Raw genomic sequence first — 22,282 nt, 5'->3', positions numbered from 1 at the left:
AGTGATCGTACTTTTGACAATAAGTGTAGGTGTGGTACTGAGTCAAATGCTTTTCAGAAATCAAGAAATACTGCATCTACCTGTCTGCCTTGACCCAAAACTTTCAGTATGTCATGTGGGAAAAGTACAATTTGGGTTTCACATGACCAATGTTTTCGAAATCCGTGATAGTTGGCATTGAGGAAGTCATTTTGTTCAAGATACCTCGTTATGTTTGAGTGCAGAATATGTTCTAAGATTCCACAATAGATCGATGTCGAGGATACTGCAAATTTTAGAGGCAAACTGCAAATTTTCCACTATGACTTGGATATTTTCCCCATTGAGTGTTTTTCTATAAGCAATGTCGTATACCTGAAAGCTACAAATTATTGAGGTTTTACAGTAACAGAACAGATCTGTTTATAAGTAATAACATAAGTTGATGAACCAATTTTCGCTAAATAAAATTTTAAGCAAAAAACTCAGCACTAATGAAGTAGAAAAACACAGATGTTTATGGTGTTACTACTGACGTAAGAAAAAATATAATGACTAAGGGGTAAACAAGCCCTATTTGTACCCTTGTAAGTATTGTATGATGTTATAGGGCTCCTCAGTATCCATGTAATTTTCGAGAAATACTGCTTCAGGAAGGTTATAACTTTACGAGCAAAAGGCTGAATTAATTCCATACAAGGAGCCATAAAAAAACAAAGGAAATAATTAAAATAAAGAATAAACAACAGTCTATGCTTTCTTACACAGAATGAACAATGGCCACTGTGTGCTCAATCTGGTGATGGCGATTTCCACACAGCCCCTCTATGGTAGAGCAGAGCTCTGGTGGCACAGGGATACTTGTATGCTATGCATCTGCCAGCTTTATAAGGTTCCAGAGGCATCTGTGGCTCCTCCTCCAAGGCTGCTGGATTCGTTGCTACCTGTGTCGTCTCTTCCTCCTGCCATTCCAGTGGTACAGGGGCCATCTCCATCTGTCGTTGATGTCCTGCCTCTTCACTGGGAAACAGCATATGGGCAGGTTTCACTAAGTCTATGGAGATGGCTTGCTGCTTTCTATGAAACTATGTCTGCATAATGTGGCTTTCTCTTGCTAATACTTTATAAGGCCCAGAGTAAGAAGGTTGCACGGGTGGTAGAATTGCATCTGTCCATAAAGAAGCATGGGAACAGTGCCCCAGGTCTTTGTGTACAAACTGGGTATCCTTCCCACACTGAGAAACCAGTGCCGGACAATGTTCGGAAATGTGTTCTTGCACTTGCTGCAGAACATTGGCATTTCTCTCGCCATTGTTTCCGATAGTGACAAGCGGTGTTGCTGGAACCCACACAGCTTTGCCAGTTCTAAAACTAAGGTCGATTCAAATTGGCAGTCTTGGTCTGTGGTCACATGGAGTGGGTAACTGAAATAAGCAATCCACATTGCAAAACCGCTTGTGCCACTGTCTTGGCCAGTATGTAAGTATTGTGACAAAGTGAGCATTGATCCACTCTCCATTGTTGCCAGATTTATTCAATATGGTGGATCCAAGATGGTGGCGATAGATATGGCAATTTCACAATGAAATCATGGCAGGAAGATCAAATTTTGGTGCGAAAATGTCAATGGGGCTACCTCCACTAACCTAACCTACTCCCTTCCAACCTCCTCACCCCTCACCCAGAAAATCGCGGGAATGCAACAAACCAGAGCTACTTCCACTAACCTAAGAAAATGGTGGGAGAAAAGGTCACTTGGGCTACCTCAACCAACCTAAGTCATCCGATTGCCACCTCTTCCTAGGAATCGGCAGGAAAAGGACTCAGCCTGTGTGGGATAGGATGGATGTATGTCTTCATTTAAACAATCATTATTTAAACAATTTGAGGCAGTGCCTCCATCTGGTGAGTTCATCATGGGGTCCGGAGTCCAACTGACCTAGTACACAATACCACAATACTGCCACCAGAGGGTGCTATCATCCCTCCCATGATGTAATCCAAGGTGGCAGTCTGGGGTGCGGGAAAATGGCAGAAAAGGACTCAGCCTGTTCTGGGCTGCTGGAGAGAGGAAGAAGTGTACTTTATTATTCAGGCAGTCTTTATTTAAATGGTTACAGGCAGTACCTCCATCCAGTCTGTCCACCATGAGGTCCAGAGTCCAACTGACCTGGTATACAGTACTACTACCAGAGGCCGCTGTTGTCCCTTCCACGACATAATCCAAGATGGCGGTCTGGAGGGAGGAAAATGGCGGGAAAGGGACTCAGCTTCTTCTGGGCTACTGGAGAGAGGAAGGAGTGGGCTGTATATTTACAAATGCCTTGGCTTCATTACAGAGACTCTGAGTAAATTTGACTTAAGGAGAACAGTTCATCGCCATAACGTAAGAAGTGGACATACAATTAATATGCCATATGCTAGGCTTGCAAAGACACATAACAGCTACAAATATCTTGGCCCTGTCTACTTCAACAAATTAGCTGAAAATGCCTACACAATGCCAGCAAATAAATTTAAAACCAGTCTTTCAAAGTGAATCAAAAGTAAAGTAATTTACTCTGCTCAAGAGTTCCTTGAGTAAGTGACAAATGACCCATTTTCCTTATGAGAATGAACTATAAATTAACTGCAAACTATACATATGCCACACTGTGCAACTATTTTATTACTGTTTCATGTACTTATTGTTAATTATCTGTTTGATTATTTATTTGTCATTCACTGAACTATGTAGTTCATTTATCTCATAATTGATCTATTAGGAAACTTCTTGTTGTTACTGACATTTGCACAAATATGTATTGTATCCATCTTGGATTATAATATTCTAGTTAATAACATTTGTCACATCTAAGTTTATATTATTATTATTATTATTATTATTATGTTAACACCGACAACGCGAATTGCACGTATATATGCTCAACAGTGGAATAAAACATTTGTATTTGTATTTGTATTTGCAACATGAAGGAGACTCGGGAAGATAATTTCGACACTGGTATTGGTTGGGGCGATTGAGGTCATCTACTAACAATGAAAGGTAATGTAAAGAACACTACACAGTGAAAGAATACAGTGTAATAGAAGATTAGAAAATCTGTTTGTATTGTAATAAAGTATTTAAAATAATAAAATGCAGTATTGAACAATATGCAAAGTTAAACAAATGAATTTGTAATGTAGGTGTAGTGTGGTAATTCTAATGTGCAAACATAATGTTTTAGTCTAATGGTATTAATTAAGCATCATAAATATACTAACATAACATAAAAGACTAATTTCATAAACATCAAGTATTCCTATGCTTACAGTTTCATGCAAACATAGATGACACTGAATGCTTGGAAAATATTCGAAGATGAACAAATCTACATGTTATATTCTCTCCACATTCATGTTATAGTAGAAGAATTTGTGGTTTAGTGTCTTCTTAATCACTATTTTATTGTTTCCCTTGTTTTTGTGACAAGTTGCGAAGCTTCCATGAGGACTTGGATATTTATCCTACGGGTTTTCATCAATAAAAGAGGTCAAATATTTGAAAATGAAAAACAATTTAGGTGTTCAAGACTGACCAAAGATAAGGTGTACACTGTGGATAAATAATAACATACACTGGCTGGTAAAAAAAAGTGGTGTGGTGATCTGAACAGGAAACTCTGAATGATGATGACTTGTGTCACACTGTGTACAGTGATGAATTGTGATCTTGTACTATCCTGGATGATTATCTTTTGCGAGTATGGCAGCAACATTCTTCCATTGTTATGGATAGGCACAGTAATGTTACACCTGGTGTCATGGTGTGAGGACCCATTGTGTATGAGTTCAGGTCATGGGTGGTAGTTATTGAGGGAAATGTGAAAGCTCAATGGTACAGCATGGACTTTCCAGGTTAGTCAATGATAAAGTATTTATGGGATCAGCTCAGACAACTCTGCTAAGTGCTGGTACCAATTAAAAACAGTGAGCTAGCTAGCCTCAGGAGAGGATGCAACAACTTCACGATAGCTGTCCCACAAGAATGAGTGATTGCATCCAGGCCAGAGGAGGTGCAATGTCATACTGATAATTGGGCTCATATTGCCAAATTCTTTGCAAATCCGACTCAATATTGTAATCACTGAAATGACATACGTGTACACACTCAAACTGTGAAGTTTTATTTGTTTTTATCGTTTCCTTCTGGGTACTTCACATTTTGTCAGGTAATGTAAAACTGAACTGCACAGAGAGGGTAAATATTTGTATTTTGTGATAGATCCAAAAAGTTCAGCTACCAGAATATTAATAATTCGATGTACAGTGTACTCTCTTTATAGAAAAGTGACTCAATACCATAAAAATTGGACCACTGTAGACAGAACGTCAGAAAATTCAGACTATTTGGCAACAGCAGTAGAAAAATCGATCCAGTGTGTGACATCAGAGCCGGCCGAAGTGGCCGTGCTGTTAAAGGCGCTGCAGTCTGGAACCGCAAGACCGCTACAGTCGCAGGCTCCAATCCTGCCTCGAGCATGGATGTTTGTGATGTCCTTAGGTTAGTTAGGTTTAACTAGTTCTAAGTTCTAGGGGACTAATGACCTCAGCAGTTGAGTCCCATAGTGCTCAGGGCCATTTGAACCATTTGACATCAGACATAGGAAGTGAGTCATTGATTCAGGAAATGCGAGACATCTGACACTCGCTTATAACTGGCTATGCTTGCTGTGTAAATAATTCTTAGTTGACTGGCTGGAAGAGGGTGAGAGGGTGTTCCAGAATGTCTGCTGTCTTGAGTCGGATTACAGTTCTCACTGAACGTCCGAAAAGTGGTGACAGCAGCTGGATACTAACATACATGAGGTACAGAGGTTACAAAAATTTTAAAAATGTGTTTGAAAGGACTCATTTACCTACTGTTCAAGTTTACTTGTTTAAATGAAAATGTAAGTCCTATTGCAACCACAAGTTTGTTGCTAAAATCCCTCTCTTTACCTTCTAAAAATTGAAATGTAACTTTGCACATTTTGGAATACTGATCAATGAGAAAAAAAATTACCTGACATGGATTTATGGACTCATGTGGTCATTGAAGATATTCTGTCATTTCAATTTCCTCGTGACATAATGATTTGGGGAGTGAACTTGTGATCTGAAAACACATATTTTTTATCATTTCAACGAAGAAATTCCCTAGAAACAAAATGACCACGAAATTTAGGAGAATGTTTAGCCAAGCTACACAATCAAGTATGAGAGTATTAATGCCCCTGGTATTCCTGCATAACGGCTGTACTGTAATCAAAATATTTTTCTTCTGCAGAATGTACTGAAATATCGATATTACATTAGAAAATGGATCCAGCCACTAAAACAAGCTGCCAGGGTGGTAGTAAAAGAAACTGAACTTAAAAATTTCTCCTCCCATTCTCAATTTTTCTCTCTGCATCTCTGTCTCTCACTACGGCTCTCCCTCTCCCTTGCTCCTTTTCTCCAACCATAGTAAAATAATAAACTATATCAAGCGGTATTTGTTTAACATCTACATCTGCATCTGCATGGCTACCCTGCAAATCGCACGAAATCGCCTGGCTGAGGGTTCATCGAACCACCGTCACAATAATTATCTAGTATTCCAATCGCTAACAGTGCATGTAGAAACGAATATCTATATCTTTCTGTGTGAGCTCTGATTTCCCTTATTTTATTATGAAGATCGTTTCCCAATATGTAGGTGTGTCAGCAAAATATTTTCGTAATCGAAGGAGAAAGGTGGTGATCCTGGCACAACGGAAAATGTCTTTGTCATAATGATGTCCACTCCAAAATCCGTATTGTGTTTATGACACACTCTTCCCTTTTTATCGATAATACAAAACGTGCTGCTCTTCTCTGAACTGTCTCGATGTACTCCATTAATCCTACCTGGTAAAGATCCCACACCACACAGCAGTACTCCAAAAGAGGGAGACAAGGAAAATGTAGGCAGTTTCTCTAGTAGATCTGTTACATCTTCCAAGTGTTCTGCCAATAAAACGCAGTCTTTGCTCGCCTTCTTCACAACATTTTCTGTGTGTTCTTTCCAATTTAAGTTGTTTTTAATTGTAATTTCTAGGCATTTAGTTGAATTTATCGTGATACCTATTGCACTCATGTGGATGACCTTACACTTTTCGTTATTTAGGGTCAATTGCCAATTTTTGCACCATACAGATATCTTTTCTAAATCGTTTTGCAGTTTGTTTTGATCTTCTGATAACTACTGGACAATAAACGACAGCATCATCCGCAAACAACCTAAGACTTCTGCTCAGGTTGTCTCCTAAATCGTTTATGTGGTTAAGGAACAGCAGAGGGCCTGTAACACTATCTCAGGGAATGCCAGAAATCACTTCCGTTTTACTTGATGACTTCCCATCAGTTTCCACGAACTATTACCTCTCTGACAGGAAATCACAAATTCAGTCATGTAACTGAGATGATATTCCACAAACACACAATTTGATTACTACTAGTGAGGCACGTAGAAAAACAGAATCAGTTTGAAATCTCTTGTCGATAGCACTACACACTTTGTGTGAGTAAAGAGCTAGTTATGTTTACTATTGTGCCTTTTATTTTAGCTGCTCTCTCTTTTCTCTCCCCCCTTTCTCTCTCTCTCTCTTATACTCACACTGACACAAACACAACTTAATTACACACACACACACACACACACACACACACACACACATACATACATACATACATACATACATACATACATACATATATATATATATATATATATATATATATATATATATATATATATATATAAGTGTGTGTGTGTGTGTAATTAAGATGTGTTTTATATATCTCTCTCTCTGTGTGTGTGTGTGTGTGTAATTAATCTGTGTATATATATCTGTGTAATTAAGATGTGTTTTATATATATATCTGTGTGTGTGTGTGTGTGTGTAATTAAGCTATATATATATATATATATATATATATATATATATATATATATATATATATAGCTTAATTACACACACACACACACACACACACAGATATATATATATATATATATATATATATATATATATATATATATATATGCAAAAAAGTTATGTTCCTGTGCACTTTCTGATCTTTGAAGGATAATATTGGAATGTAGTGCAGAGATGGAAGACCTTACAGTTACAGCATCCAGTTGTGATGACTGATTGGCAGTTTTGTAGCTCCAAGTAGAGTTTGTGGAGGCTTAGAAGATACTGATTTTAGTAATAGAAGGCAGCCTAACAGCATAAATAACAGGGAGTAGGACGTTTCTTTAAAATAAAATGGACTATATAATTTCCATAAGAACTGATGTATTTGATTTTTTTGTGACTGTTGGATTTTCTTGTTTTGAACACAGATCCTGAGAATTTTTCTCTGCCAACAGTGTTTATGACATTATAGTATTATATTTGGGTGTTAAGTGGAGTGTGAAAGTGATGAATGTTTCCATTTCAGTGATAGGACTTTGGAATTAACAAAATGTAATCAGTTTGCTATAGAGCTACTAGCAGTATGTAAGTACAGACTTATATTGATCCTTGTCTCATGGGTCAAGGCTCAGCTGATGACCCATGTCTAAACTATTTTGTTAACATTACATTAATAATTTTTCCGCAGATCATGAATACGACATTTTGTAACACTGTGGAACATGTCAGGTTAACATAAGTTTTCATTACACAATATATATATTAAGTTACTACTTCATATCTAAAAATTCATTTACTGAGTAGATGAAGTTGTCATTCAGAAATTAATTTTAATTTGTTTTTAAATGTTGGTAGGCTATCTGTCAGACTTTTAATGCTATTTCGCAAATCACCAAAGATTTTTGTGGCAACATAATTCAGCACTTTCTGTGCCAATGTCGTATTTAACCCAGAATAGTTAAGTTGTGTTGTAGCTATTCACTTTGCTATTAGTTTTGATTTGGGATGTGTTATTAATAGCAAATTTCATTCTCAGTACCTTTGCAGTAGATATATTCATAAGAGATTATTTGTATTGCAAAGTTACTGTGAATATCCTGAGTTCCTTAAATAAATGTCTACAAGGTGATCTTGGATATGCTCCAGCTATTAATCTGATTACATGCTATTGTGCAATGGATATTTTTTCTCTTAATGAAGAATTTCCCCGAAATATTATGCTATATGAATGCAGTGAATGAAAATAGGCATAGTAGGCTAATTTACTGACACGTTTATCACAAAAATTTGCAATAACCCTAATAGCATAAGTAGCTGAACCTAACTGTTTCAGCAGCTCATCAATGTGTTTCTTCCAGTTCAATTTTTCATCAATGGACACCCCCAGAAATTTTGAATATTCTGCCTTAGCAACAGACTTCTGTTTTTAGTCTGTATTTATCAATGATGTTTGCCATTTACTGTACAGAATTGTACACATGTGTTTTCTCAAAATTTAGTGAGAGTCCTTTTGCAGACTACCACTTAATAATTTTCTGAATGACATTGTTTACAGTTTTCTCAGCTAATTCTTGTTGGTTGGATGTGATTGCTATGCTTTTATCATCAGCAAAAAGAATGTTGTATCTTCATGAATATAGAGTGGCAAGTCATTATCAATACCAATGCGACACCATTCTTGATACCTCCACAGGTCTACGACTCTACTGATTTTTGAAGACGATCTGTACTGTTAATTTGAACTTTCTGCATTCTTCCAGTTAAATATGAATTAAACCATTTGTGCACTTTCCAACTCATAGCACAATGCTAGAACAATCTAGAAGAACTTCGGGTTTCACACAGTCAAAAGCCTTCAGAGATCACAAAATATCCCAATGAGTGATGTTCGGTTATTTAGAGCATTTAATATATGATCAGTGAAAGCATGTATGGTATCTTCTGTTGAAAAACCATTCTCAAAACGACACTGACATTTTATTAGTACTTCATTTTTACAAATATGTGAAGTTACTTTTGAATACCTTACTTTTTCAACAATTTTGGATAAAGGTGTCAGGTGTGAGATTGGACAGTAGTTGTTAGCCCTGTCCCCTTTTTTATGCAATGGTTTAACAACAGCATATTTCAGTATGTATGGAAAAATGCCCTGTTTCTGTGAGCTACTACATATATGGCTGAGAATCCTACTTATCTGTTAGGAGCAAGGTGTTAGTACCCTGCTGTAAATGCCACCAATTCCATGCAAGTCTTTATTTTTGAGTGAATTTACTATTTTCCTAATATCAGTATAGAGGGATGGCTTGAATTTCAATTTTATCATGTTGCATAGTTATTACCTCTTCTCTATAACATTTAAGGGGGGTAGGACGTCAAATGGGCCGACTTCGAGAAGGAGAGGCACCACAGGACATTTTAATTTGCACTGTCTATACTTTTACAAATAAATTCATAAAACTTTGTCAGCATTACCAGGAAGGATTCAGGATTCACATTCATAGCAGTGAATGTTCAAAAACACGAAAAAATAATATTTTTTAAAAGTGAAATTTCATGATTTTTTTCACTTACTGTTGGCTGTATTTGTTGCTGTACGTACACTTTTCTTCATAAGTAAGAGAGATTCTTCAGTGAATTTTGCACAGCTTACAAACCATACTTACAGATGTATGAAACTCTATCATTTATTTAATCTATGGAAAAATGAAATGGCTGTTACGTTTTAAGCTTTGTGTTTAGAGAAAACTCGAATTTTATAGTTAATTATCTCAATTTTTACCACAGTTTTTAACATATTTGGGAAATTCTAGAGTTTCATACACCTGTAAGTATGGTTTGTATTCTGTGCAAAATTCATCGAAGAATCTCTCTTACTTATGAATGAAAGTGCATCTACAGCAACAAATGCATCCAGTACCAAGTGAAAAAATGATGAAAATTCAAATGTAAAAAAAATTGTTTTGTTATGTTTTTGAACTTCCTCTGCTATGAGTGTGTATCCTGAATCCTTCCTGGTCATGCTAACAAAGTTTTATGGATTTATTTGCAAAATTATAGACAGTGTAAATTAAAATGTCCTGTGACGCCTCTCCTGCTCCAAGTCGGCCCGTTTCACGTCCTACCCCCGTTAACAAATGATTATTAATAATATTTTCTACTTCTGACTTTTTGTTAAAAACATTTCATTAAGTTTGATAGAAATGCAGTATTTGTGTGCTCTCGGTTGCACTGTTTCTCTTTTAACAATATTCTGAATTGTTTTAATCTTATTATCTCAAACATAATGCACATAATTCTAGACTTTTTAATAACTTTTATTAATACAGTGCAGTAGTTTTTATAATGTTTGACTGTTTCTGGGTCATAGCTCCTTCTAGCTGTAAGAGACATTTCCCTTTTCTGTTTACAATAAATTTTTATCCCTTTAGTAAGCGATGGCTTTTTATATGGTTCTTAACATTGTGTTTAACTGTTTTCTTAGGAAAACTGTTTTCAAATATACTCACAAAGGTATCAGAAATAAGTCAAATTTTAAATTAGCACCAGGTTCCCCATACACTTCATTCCAACCTAACTGCTGCAAGCTTTCCTTAAAATTAGCAATTATTAAATTGTTAATTCAACATGCTATTTTGGATGTTTTGCATTACTGTGTGGAGCTATGTCATGTACTGTAACTAGTTGTGCATCATGATCAGACAGACCACACTTAATGGGAAAAGTTTTTATTTGATTAAACTTGTCTTGGTCTATAAAAATATTATCTATCAATGTGCTGCTTTCCAGTACTATTCGAGTAGGAAAATCAGTAAATGACATCAAACTGAAAGAACCAAGTAATACTTCAGGGTCAAGCTTTCTATCAGACTCTTTCAGAAAATCTACATTGAAATCCCCACAAACAATAATTTGCTTCCCTCTGTCTGACAGATAGATCTACAAAGAATCCAAGTTTTTCAAAAATAGCTGAAAATGTCCCAATGAGAACATATACACAGCTACAATTATAAAAGTACCATTATTTACTTTACTTTCATACGCACATGCTTCTGTATGTTGCTCTACACAAAATATTTTAGTTTCTAAATTTTTCATACTGATAAATTTTGATATATGAGGCAACTCCTACTCTCTCCATAATGACTCTACTTACATGTGCTGAAAGCTTTTATCCACCTACATTTACCTTTTCCATATCTGTGACTATATGATGTTCAGACAGGCATAGTACATCTAGTCAACCCTCAGTTTCTAAATCTTCTAAACAAACAGGAAGCTCATCTGCGTTCTTTTATAATCCCTTGGTATTCTGATGCAATATACTAACATCATTTCTCACTTTGACTTTCTGACAATCTAGTGAAATACCAAGATTATTTGTCACTATGTAAATTACGAACTGTCTTCTAGTCAGCCACTGTGAAACCCATTCGATTCCTCCTGAACGTATTTTCATTGACTGTGGAGAATAAATGGCCCAGACCCTGACTGTGACTTTTGATGGCCTTGTGAACATAAGCCATGACGCAATAACCAACACTATTCCAAAGGGATTTATCATTCATAGCTTTTGCATATTATGAGAACCTGTTAGCCTCTCATTGCTGCTGTAAAACTGTGTATCAAAACACCATATTCCAGATTGCACCTTAGTTGTGATGTATAATTCTGGCGTTTGTGTACCCTGGTACAATATGTTCCTGATATCTTGGACACTGCAAGTGGCAAAGTTGTGCAGCAGAACCCCCACAGACTTCAGCGCCACTCCACTATTGTCCTGCTTGGGTTTCCATACTTCCTCTGTTCACCATTATGATACACACTGACCTTGGCTTGCTTACCTTTCCGTTAGCTGTAGCATACCAAATCGATATTTCCATGGAAGAGCCAAAGAAACTGGTATAGGCATACATTTTCAAATGCCGACATATATAAACAGGCAAAATACAGTGCTGCGGTCGGCAATGCCTATATAAAAGAAGAAGTGTCTGGCGCCGTTGTTAGATCGGTTGCTGCTGCTACAATGGCGGGTTATCAAGATTTACGTGAGTTTGAACGTGGTCTTATAGTGGTCGCACGAGCTATAGGACACGGCATCTCCGAGGTAGCGATGAAGTGGGGATTTTCCCATACGACCATTTCACGAGTGTACTGTGAAAATCAGGAAACCGATAAAACATCAGATCTCCTACATCGCTGCGGCCAGAAAAAGATCCTGCAAGAATGGGACCAATGACGACTGAAGAGAAATGTTCAACGTGACAGAAGTGCAACCCTTCAGCAAACTTGCTGGAGATTTCAATGCTGGGCCATCAACAAGTGTCAGCGTGCGAATAATTCAATGAAACATCATCGATATGGGCTTTCAGAGCCGAAGGCCCACTCGAATACCCTTGATGACTGCACGACACAAAGCTTTACGCCTCGCCTGGGCCCGTCAACACCGACATCGGACTGTTGACGACTGGAAACATGTTACCTGGTCGGACGAGTCTCGTTTCAAATTGTTCTGTAATGGTGTGGGGCATGTGCAGTGGGAGTGATATGGGACTCTGACTGGTGACACGTATGTAAGCATCCTGTCTGATCACTGGCAGCCGTTCATGTCCAATGTGCATCACGACGGACTTGGACAATTCCAGCACGACAGTGCGACACCCCACACACCCAGGAACACAATTCTGAGTTTAAACACTTCCACTGGCCACCAAACTCCCCAAACATGAACATTACTGAGCATATCTGGAATGCCTTGCAACATGCTGTTCAGAAGAGATCTCCACCCCCTCGTACTCAAACGCATTTATGGACAGCCCTGCAGGATTCATGATGTCAGTTCCTTCCAGCAATACTTCAGACATTATTCGAGTCCATGCCACGTCATGTTATGGCACTTCTGCGTGCTCACAGGGGCCCTACACGATATTTTTAGGTATGTGTACCAGTTTCTTTGGCTCTTCAGTGTATCTTACACTTTTAGGGCTGTCTATGGCTTTAGGATAACGTACCACTGTGTAAAATATATCACAAAATCGTTTAATGCCAGCAGTTTTGTAAAATGACATTTTGACAATGATGTTAACCTATTCTAAAACAATGTAAAACCATTGAGTAGCAGTCAAATACATCAAATATATATTTTTAGATTTTATAATGTGTTAAAAAGTGGAGTGAAGTTGTACCTGGAGTGGATTTCTTTGTACCACATGTTAGCATAAAAATTATTTTAAGGCAGGGTAATATTTTGAGGCAGTGTTACCCTCTTTACAATTTATTGTGTTACCGTATAGGACCATAGTAAACCAACATTTATGTATTTTTTGTATTAAGGGTAAAAAATAATAAACGGTCAGTGCAATGTAATTTTTATTATTTAATACGTTGAAAAATTAACGAACATGAACTAATATAGTGTTTCATTAGGTATTTTGATGTGTTAAAATGTCAGTGTCTACATAGGAAAATATTTTGAACAAATTCATCTTCATTGACCAACTCTAGCATTGAAAAAACACCTCTTTGCTAAAAGGTTTTGAGGGGTTGATACATCCAACTACATCCTCGCAACTGTAAAAAATTACATCTTTATTTAGAGGCCATTTCCACTTATCAACAAATGGCATCAACATATTTACAGTTGCACCACCTTCGTTAAAACTTTGTGTAATACTGGAGTAATGCTTATTTTCATAACGAATAACCAGAAAAACACTAATCTGCTTGCCAATTGGTTTCAGTTTTTCCTGTGGCTTTGTAGGGCCTCTTTTTTCTCTCTTGATGCTGCTACCAATTCTAACTGATTTCTTCTGCATGGTTCTTGTAATAGGTCTTCATGACTAGAATTATCAAGTATTGCCTTGTTTTTCTGTTCGTATGTTGTTTACCAGCAGTTTTCTTACATTTCAAGCAAGTGTTCCATTTCTTATATATTCCAGGCAATCTTTTCGATTTTCAGCGCTGTAACCTGCATGTCAACGAGGTTCTAACTTCCATTTACACACAGGACTGGATCTTTCTTTCGAAGTTGGAGCAAAGTTACCCCTGTGGATACAAGGTAGCTCTGCTTTACCACGTCATTAGTCGTTCTGTGGGTACAAAGTAGCCCTGCTTTACCACGTCATTAGTCGTTATTTACCTCATCCTCAAGCATGTTTTCCATAGAACTAGCAAACAAAATACAACTTCTTACTCTCAGAACTTTACATCACAGCCTGCAGTCACCCGACTGAGAGTGGTGACTGGTGAGAGCAGGAATCCTGGGATATCAGTGGCCGCTTATACAGACTGTTTGGACAACATCGGTCCTCAGTAGAATTGTAAATCATAGTGAAATACAAAGTTTGCTGAGAATCATGAAAAATCGGCAGTGTTAATGCAAAAATATTGCAAATATCGCATTTGCCAATCCACATAAGAAATGCTTTTGAACTTTAATTTTTCTGTTTGTTTCATCACTGTTTCCAGTCTGTGCTGGGTAAGTAGCGCTTACCTAGCGTCCATTGAATACTCGCCACTGTCAACTGCTGATCTCAATTACCGTCCTGTCAACAATAGTCATTAAAAAAAACAAGGTCGATCAGTTGAACATGTCTCAATGAAAGAATAGCTCAACGCCTTGTTGAAGGAACAATAACTGGAAACGACATGGGGAAAAAAACCTGTCTTTTTGCGGTATTAAGGCATACTCTTTACCTGGAGTGACACCAAATGTCACTGAAATTTACATCGTGTGGTGAGGGTGAAATACAGCAACGAATTATTTGGCCACTAATCTACATTAACGTGTGTACACACCAAGTAGGACGCAAGCAGAAAAGAATTCCAACATTATACAAGTTGATGGTGATCGTGATAGTCTGAGCAGCAGTTAAACAGTTTGATTGGATTTGTGAAGTTTATTCTTAACTACGAAATTAGGGATTTCATAATGAAGTCTATCAAGAAAGATCAAAATTCTTAAACAAACTTCCTTTCAGATTACTTCGTTGTTAGAAAACATATTTATTAGAAAAAAATAGGCAACACAGGAGAAGGTAGCATTTACAGTAAAACTACGAAACTCTGGGCTCGGGCTCAGAGAACGAAATGATGACACTCTGCCATATCATCATGTATCAACAGCTTCATTCCATTAGGTGTCCTAAGCTCGCGCATGAAACCTTGAAAGCCATGGTTCAAGACAATAAAGTGGATGTAGAATTTATTGACTTCCAAAAAGCATTTGACACAGCAGGTGAAGGTGAGATTCTGGGGTCTAGTCCTTGACGGGCCAATCAGGCCCGATGCACTGCTGAGTTTCTCTGCCAACAGCGTCACTGGATGTAATATAGAGGGGCATATGCTAAGCACACGGATCTCCTGGTGGATACCGGATTTCTTGAGCTTGGCGCCGCTATTAATCGGCTGCATAACACCTAAGTTGGCCTCATGAGGCTGAGTGCATCATGTACCAGTCCCCACGAAGGCAAAATCCCTGACAGGACTGGGAATCAAGCCCAGGTTCTCCATACGGCAGTCAGATGCTCTGACCACTCAACAACTGAGCGGACATTTGGCTTGGTACCACAGCTATATTTATTAACTTAAGTATGATTATGTGAGGCATCATATGAAGTTTGTATCTGGACGGGAAATTTCTTGTTTGGGAGAATGCAACATGTTAGCTTGGTTATATAGTCATCGACAGAAACAGAAGTAACTGCAGGGGTACCCTAGGTAAGTGGGTTGTGGCCCATCCTGTCCATATTGTATATTAATGATCTAGCAGTCCACTCCCTTAGCTGAGTGGTCAGCAAGTCTGACTGCCATGAAGTGGGCCCGGGTTCATTTCCCATCCCGGTCAGAGTTTTTCTCCACTCAGGGATTGGGTGTCGTGTTTTCTTCATCATCATCGACATGCAAGTCACTCAATGTGGCATCAACTGAAAAGACCTGCAACTCGACTGCCGAACTTCCTCAGTTGGGAACTCCCAGTCTTCAAGATCGTATGGTCAAGACCTATCAGATAATATTAATAGTACAACAGGCTTCTAGTAGATGAGGAAGTTATCTATAATGAAGTACAATATGAAAAACAGCTGCATAAATATTCAGTCACTTCTTGACAAGATAACAAACTGGTGCAAAGATTGATAACTTACCTAAAATGTTCATAAAAGTAAAGTCGTACAGATCACACAATGCAGGAATGTTATATCTTATGACTACAAAGTCAATGACTCAACATTGGTATCAGTTAACTCTTACAAGTACCTGGGTGAAACAATTTGTGGGGATATGAAACAGAAAGATAACACAGGCCCAAAAATAGGTAAAACAGGTGATGGACTTTGATTCATTGGTACGATACTGGGAAAATGCAATAATTCTACAAAGGAAATTGATTACAAAACACTTGTGTGACCTACACAAGAATATTGTTCAAATGTGTGACCCATGCCAAATAGCGCTAACAAGGGATACCCAATACAATGAAGAGCAGCCCTTGATTCAAAGGAAAGCATCACAGAAAAAACTAGAACTACAAGCCGCTTGAAGATAAACGCCAATTATTCCATGAAAGCCTACATAAACGTATTTTAGAAACCAGCATCGAATGAAGAAATTAGAGATATTCGTGAAACCTCTAGACATCACTCCTGTAGGTATGGTGAAGACAATATAACATTGGTTACAGCAAGCATAGAGATATTTAAATTAGCATTCTTCCAGCACTCCATGCACTCTTAACTTCACAGTGATTTGAAGAGTATCATAAGTAGATTCTCATACACTTTCTTTTTTATTGCTACAACTGCGACCAGCAGTTAAAAAAGCTTTGGTTGCTTTGTTCGATACTTTCAGCTTCTCTCTCTGTCAAAAAAGATATGAAGTGACCAAACTTAAAAATGTAACTATGCATATAACAATGTAGGCTTGTGTAGCCGGTGTGAACATGGTTATAATTCTTTTGAGGAGAAGATTCAGTAATTAACATTATTAGGTCTGTCTTTTACATTTATTTGAAGGTATCTGAAAATGAGGTGGCGACAGAAATAAAACTTCAAATATCCCCTACAACTTTTATACATTATGAATGAAAGAACTCACTACAGTGGTATAACAATATACAATATTTATTATTTTACAAAACGGTTTCCAGCTGTAACACCACTGTCATCTTTGGCAACCAACTGCGACACTCTATACTTGCACTACTTTAAAATCTTTGATCCTACAAAAAATTTCACAGCGCACATATTTCTTTTTTTTTACCTGACGATTGCATAACAGCCCAAAGCCAGTTAGCAAAATAATAATTATTTAAATAAAAATGAAATTCGAATATACCACTTTTTTAAATAAATTTCTCCTAGCCCCTTATAGATTCATAACCCCATACAGACAGTTATAAAAATTTGTAACTATTAATTTTTAATAGTTGTGATAATACTTGTAAGATTTTAAAAGAATAACATGTGACACATGCAATACATAACTGATGCATTGGTTGTTCACCTCCTTACTACGAGGGTCGTTCAATAAGTACTGCCCCACATTTTTTTAAAAAAAGCCACTAATATATAAAGACCAATGGCCTTGTTGGTGCTTCACATTTGATGTTTATTCTGCTCGCCGGTGTTTCGAATCGTTCTGGCAGATGACAGAGCCGTAGAACAGCGTCAAAATGGCGTCTACACACGACTCACGTTGCAAACAGCGTGCTGTTATTTAATTCTAGTGTGCAGAAAAACAAACCGTGCTGAACATCCATAAACGTTTTTGTGCAGTGTATGGCGGTGCTGCAGTTGATAGGAGTACAGTTGGGCGATGGGAAAAGAAAGTGACATGCAGAAACAGAGCTCCATCGTCGGCCACGTTCGGAATATCCTGTCACAGACATGCTGAATCGTTCGGATGTCATATTCGTGCCGACCGGCACATCACAACTCAACAATTGCCTCTACAGTTGTCTGTCAGCAATGGAAGTGCGTTTGCAATGATCGAGACTGTCGGATATTGAAAGAGGTGCTCATGATGGGTTCCACGAATGCTCACAGTGGACCACAAGATTCAAAGAAAGGCCATTTCATGTGAATGGTTGGAGCATTTTGAGACTGACGGGGAGGCCTTTCTGTCACAGATCGTTACAGGGGCGACAGTTGGTTGCAACACATTGCGCCGGAAACAGAAAGGCAGTCCAAAGAGAGGCATCATCCTCATTCACCACATAAGAATAAATTCAAGACAATCCTCTCTGCCAGAAAAGTCATAGTGACAGTCTTGTGGGACTGTGATGGCGTCATTCTCGAGAATGTGACGCCAAGAGTGTCAACCATGAATTCAGAGGCATACGTGAAGACTCTGAATAAACTCAAGAACCGTTTCCAATGCGTTCGATCAGACAAGAATCCAGCAGAAATCTTGCTCCAGCACGACAATGCATGCCGACACACAAGTCTGAGAACCAAGGAACACACCACCAAATTGGGTTGGACGTCATTGCCTCATCCACCCTACAATCCAGACCTGGCACCATTGGACTTCCATCTCTATGGGCCACTTACAGATTCTCTATGGGGAACACACTTTGAAGGTAACAAAAGTGTCAGTCACACAGTGAAAACATGGTTACAATAAAGGGCAAGAGCTTTTTCCAGCAGGGATAATAAATGCTCTTACACAACATTGGCGTACAGCTATAGAACGTGATGGAGACTACGTAGAAAAATAGGACTTGGACAAGACATGTTGATGTACATTGTCATCAAATTCTTACTCTTAACAATAAATAAGTTCTGAGATAAAAATGTGGGGCATTACTTATTGAATAACCCTCATATTACACAACTTACTTTTCCATGCACGAATTGTTCACCTCCTCTCTATTATCCACTGCAGGAACCACATGTGTTTCATTTTAAATCTTACGAGTATGTTCACACCTATTAAAAATTGACTATCACAAGTTTTCAGGAGTATCTGTGTGGGGTTAGGAGTCTCTACGGGGCTAGGAGAAATTAACGTGATATATTAAACATTCATTTTTATTTAAGTAATTATCTTCAGCTTTTTTGTCTTTGAGATTTTTGAATCGATTTCTAAGATTTTGATGAGATTACAACAGAGACAAGTGGTAAATTTATGGTTTATTTCAATTTCTCTTCACTTGATACTAACAATATAGCGCTACCTGCTATGTACAACTCGCGAAGAGACCATGAAGACAAAAATGAGAGAGATTTGAGTTCATATCGGGGCTTACCAACAATAGTTCTTCGCGCGAACCATTCGCGACTGAAACAAGAAAAGGGGGAAAGGGCAGTGATACACAAAGACCCTCCGCCACATACCAGACAAAACAGTGAATTAATATTGCACTCTCATCCAGTTCTCTAGGTCATTGGGAAGTTAGTTTAAAATCAGGTACAAGATTTGTACTGAACAGGCAGACTGACAAGAAAGTGATCTAATAAAAAACGCGGTAATAAATATTGTATAATCTTACACCAGTGTAGTGTATTATTTCATCCACAAGAACAAAAACATTACATAAAACCACAAAACGAAACAGAGAGAGTCATGTCGCAGACCACAAGTTGTAGGTATTGAAGGGCATATGTTTGGCACTCTGCTCTTTCAGCCTTTCTTAGCTTTCCAAATTTTGGAGTTGTGACCTCACAATCAACTATAGCTGGGGTTACAAACGATGGCGGTCGAGTTTAGGCTTGTTCCGTGTACCTACGTCTTGTGTTCCTCGACAGTCAATGAGCATTCAATGGGCGCTTTGTTTTGAAATGCGAGCATTAAAGTGATCGTGAATGTAGTAAACTTTTACTGCATTTGTTGGAGTTGTCGTCTCTGATGGCGGTGGTAACTGACAGACTCTACATAACGAGTGAGACAAAATCTGGAGGACACAGCTTTCTTCACGTGCAAAGCACGTATTGTGCGTGCCTCAACTGTCGCTTGGAAATGGTAATGATGCAGTCCGCGTCCGTGCCACGACCTATACGAACTGCCGCCACCGTTAGTGAAGCGGACTATAGCTTTTCATAATCAACAGTCCTGACGAGACCGAATGCGCGTCGTTCTACTCCAATAATAAAACAGTTGCGAGGGACAGTGATTACTCCTTCCTGCGGCACTTGCTTGGCAGTGGCGTAAGGCGTTTTCTATGTGCTGGTTCAAGAGCGCGATTAGCTGTCGCTCTTATTCCTGAGAACAAACCATGTGGAATCCTAGAAGAATTCTTGGAGCGAGTGACAGGTTGTCTGTGTAATGCATCCCAGACATCCTCTATAAAACTCAAATTTATCTACCAGAGCAGCTCGATACTGGCAAGTGAAATGCCTTGTCTTGTCTTGTCTGTATTAACAAATACTACTTCACTTGATGGTATTCTTTCGTATCTGATTGTAGCTACTAACTGAGATGTCGTATTCGATCTGGAGTGAACAGCTGGGATCAGTGGAGCCAGCCAGTGCAGCGCACCCCCCCCCCCCCCTTCCCGCCATCCCTCAAACACACACACACACACAAGCACAGGTAAAGTAATGTTTGCTCACCTGCAGTGCAGCATGCGCGGCTGACGGAGCCAAACACGACGAAGTGACGCGGGCTGCCACCAGAGTCCGCCGCTTCCGCTGACTAGTCGTGGCAGCACCAGCTGCGCTGTGCTGCTAATCCTCCTGACAACAGCTGACTGTCGCCGGGGCAATGGAACCACCAGCTGCACCGCCGCTCCCTCTTACACAACCTGCGGGTCGAAGAAGGATCCGTAGTACCTACAATCTCGGTAAATGACACAACACGTACAAAACAAATCAACATTTTAGAAGTTCCTCACAGACTGAACTATGTGTCACACCAGCACTCGATTTATAGCCCTGCCTGTAGCGGACACCTCTCTAATAAACTTAGCAGTGCGAGCACACTCCATGGTCGCAAAGCTTTGACCTGCCACATCAGCTGATTCGAAATTAACCTCGTAAGTGGGTATTTTTCGTACGTGCTTCTCTGGCTCAGTGGGTAAATTCCTCCATCGCTGGCTGACACAATCGTGCCACGTAACGTGCTGACCTATGAAAACGTTTCTATATTGGTTTTAGTTTATGGACCAAAACTAAAGTGGATTAGGATCCAATAGACAGCATTAAAGGAGAGGACGAAATTTTATTTTCACGGGATTACAGGTCGTTTTCTGTGTGGAATATTTCAAAACATGGTGGTGTACAGAGAGGAATCACATTCTGCACACCAATAACTCGTTTCGATGGCCTCTTCTCCTGCTTACTCTAGACTTCCTTTATGGCCTTTTCTTCGTTGTGCCCGACAAAAATTCTGTAAAATAACTTACTGTAAGACGAGTCTCTTTCGATGTTCGAGGCAGGCGTTCAATTGATGACCCTTGTTGTGAAGAGGACATGTCCACTCTTCACCAGAGATTAATTACGAATTCACAGCGGTGTTTTGCGTACAGAACGTATGCCTTAAAGTATATAACGTCCAATAAATGGCGAAGAGTCTTCTGATAGAGTGTTCCAGTCTGCTGCTGGTCATGTGGTAGCTTTGCAACTGGACGTCACCCCATTCCACGCCTACCATATCCTTGTTCTAATCCTTGGCAATACTTCGGTTTTGATCGATGCCATTCTTTGGATAAACTTCTTGAAATCTATAGTCATCGAACGTGCTGATAACCACAACGAAAAAAAATTAAAATAAGAATACCTTGTTTTTAAGCGTAACTGTATAAATAGGGCTAAAAAACTGTGTTGATTCATGTTAACACTAATCATGTGTACATACCCTGTAAAATGACTTGTTCCACAGCATTTCGATAAAAGATAACAGCATTACAAGGAGAGCTTCGTCTTTCCCTGCTTACAAAAATTTATTTCTAAGGAACTGTGCTAGATACAGCTACGGTTTCTTGAAAATGGCAGCATTAAGTAACAAATGTTTATGTGGATATATTTCCACATGTCTGCGCGTTTTTTGACACATGGTAGCTTAACTCGTGTAGTTTTTTTATGGATGCACTTCTACATGTGCGCTGACAGCATTGTTTTGCAGTTTTTAATTTTTTATTTATATATTCAAAAATATACAGTTTTTTGGAAAAAGGCTGTGTTAAATTATGCAGAAGGTACTGTGTAACATTTACTGAAAGTTTGAAACAAATGTGTTTGGAAGATCCTTAGAAAACATGTAATTAGTATGAGAAAATAAAAGTTTTGAGAATCGAGCGACAAAGATTGGATTAACTTTTTAGTGCATTCCAGGTCCATAGGATGGATTATCTTCATCCTCTGCAAACTCCTCCTCCAGCTTCCTCTTGTTCCTCCTCCTGTTTA

At 38.5% G+C, this 22,282-nt stretch overlaps 1 protein-coding gene across 2 annotated transcripts in view; it reads right to left on the bottom strand.

The window, feature by feature from the left end:
• Positions 1-22,282, bottom strand: part of LOC126260818 (H(+)/Cl(-) exchange transporter 4) — a 485,631-nt gene that overhangs the window by 46,209 nt on the left and 417,140 nt on the right. For both annotated transcript variants that reach the window (XM_049958193.1, XM_049958194.1), the window contains one exon: positions 20,492-20,682. The gene's annotated coding sequence lies outside the window, so the exon portion shown is untranslated. The remainder of the gene's footprint in view (positions 1-20,491; positions 20,683-22,282) is intronic.

This window comes from Schistocerca nitens, chromosome 5 (genome assembly GCF_023898315.1).
Source record: "Schistocerca nitens isolate TAMUIC-IGC-003100 chromosome 5, iqSchNite1.1, whole genome shotgun sequence".
In the NCBI taxonomy this organism is placed as follows: Eukaryota; Metazoa; Arthropoda; class Insecta; order Orthoptera; family Acrididae; genus Schistocerca; species Schistocerca nitens.
The sequence above is the reverse complement of the archived record's forward strand: the minus strand, read 5'-3'. Positions and strand labels throughout refer to the sequence as shown.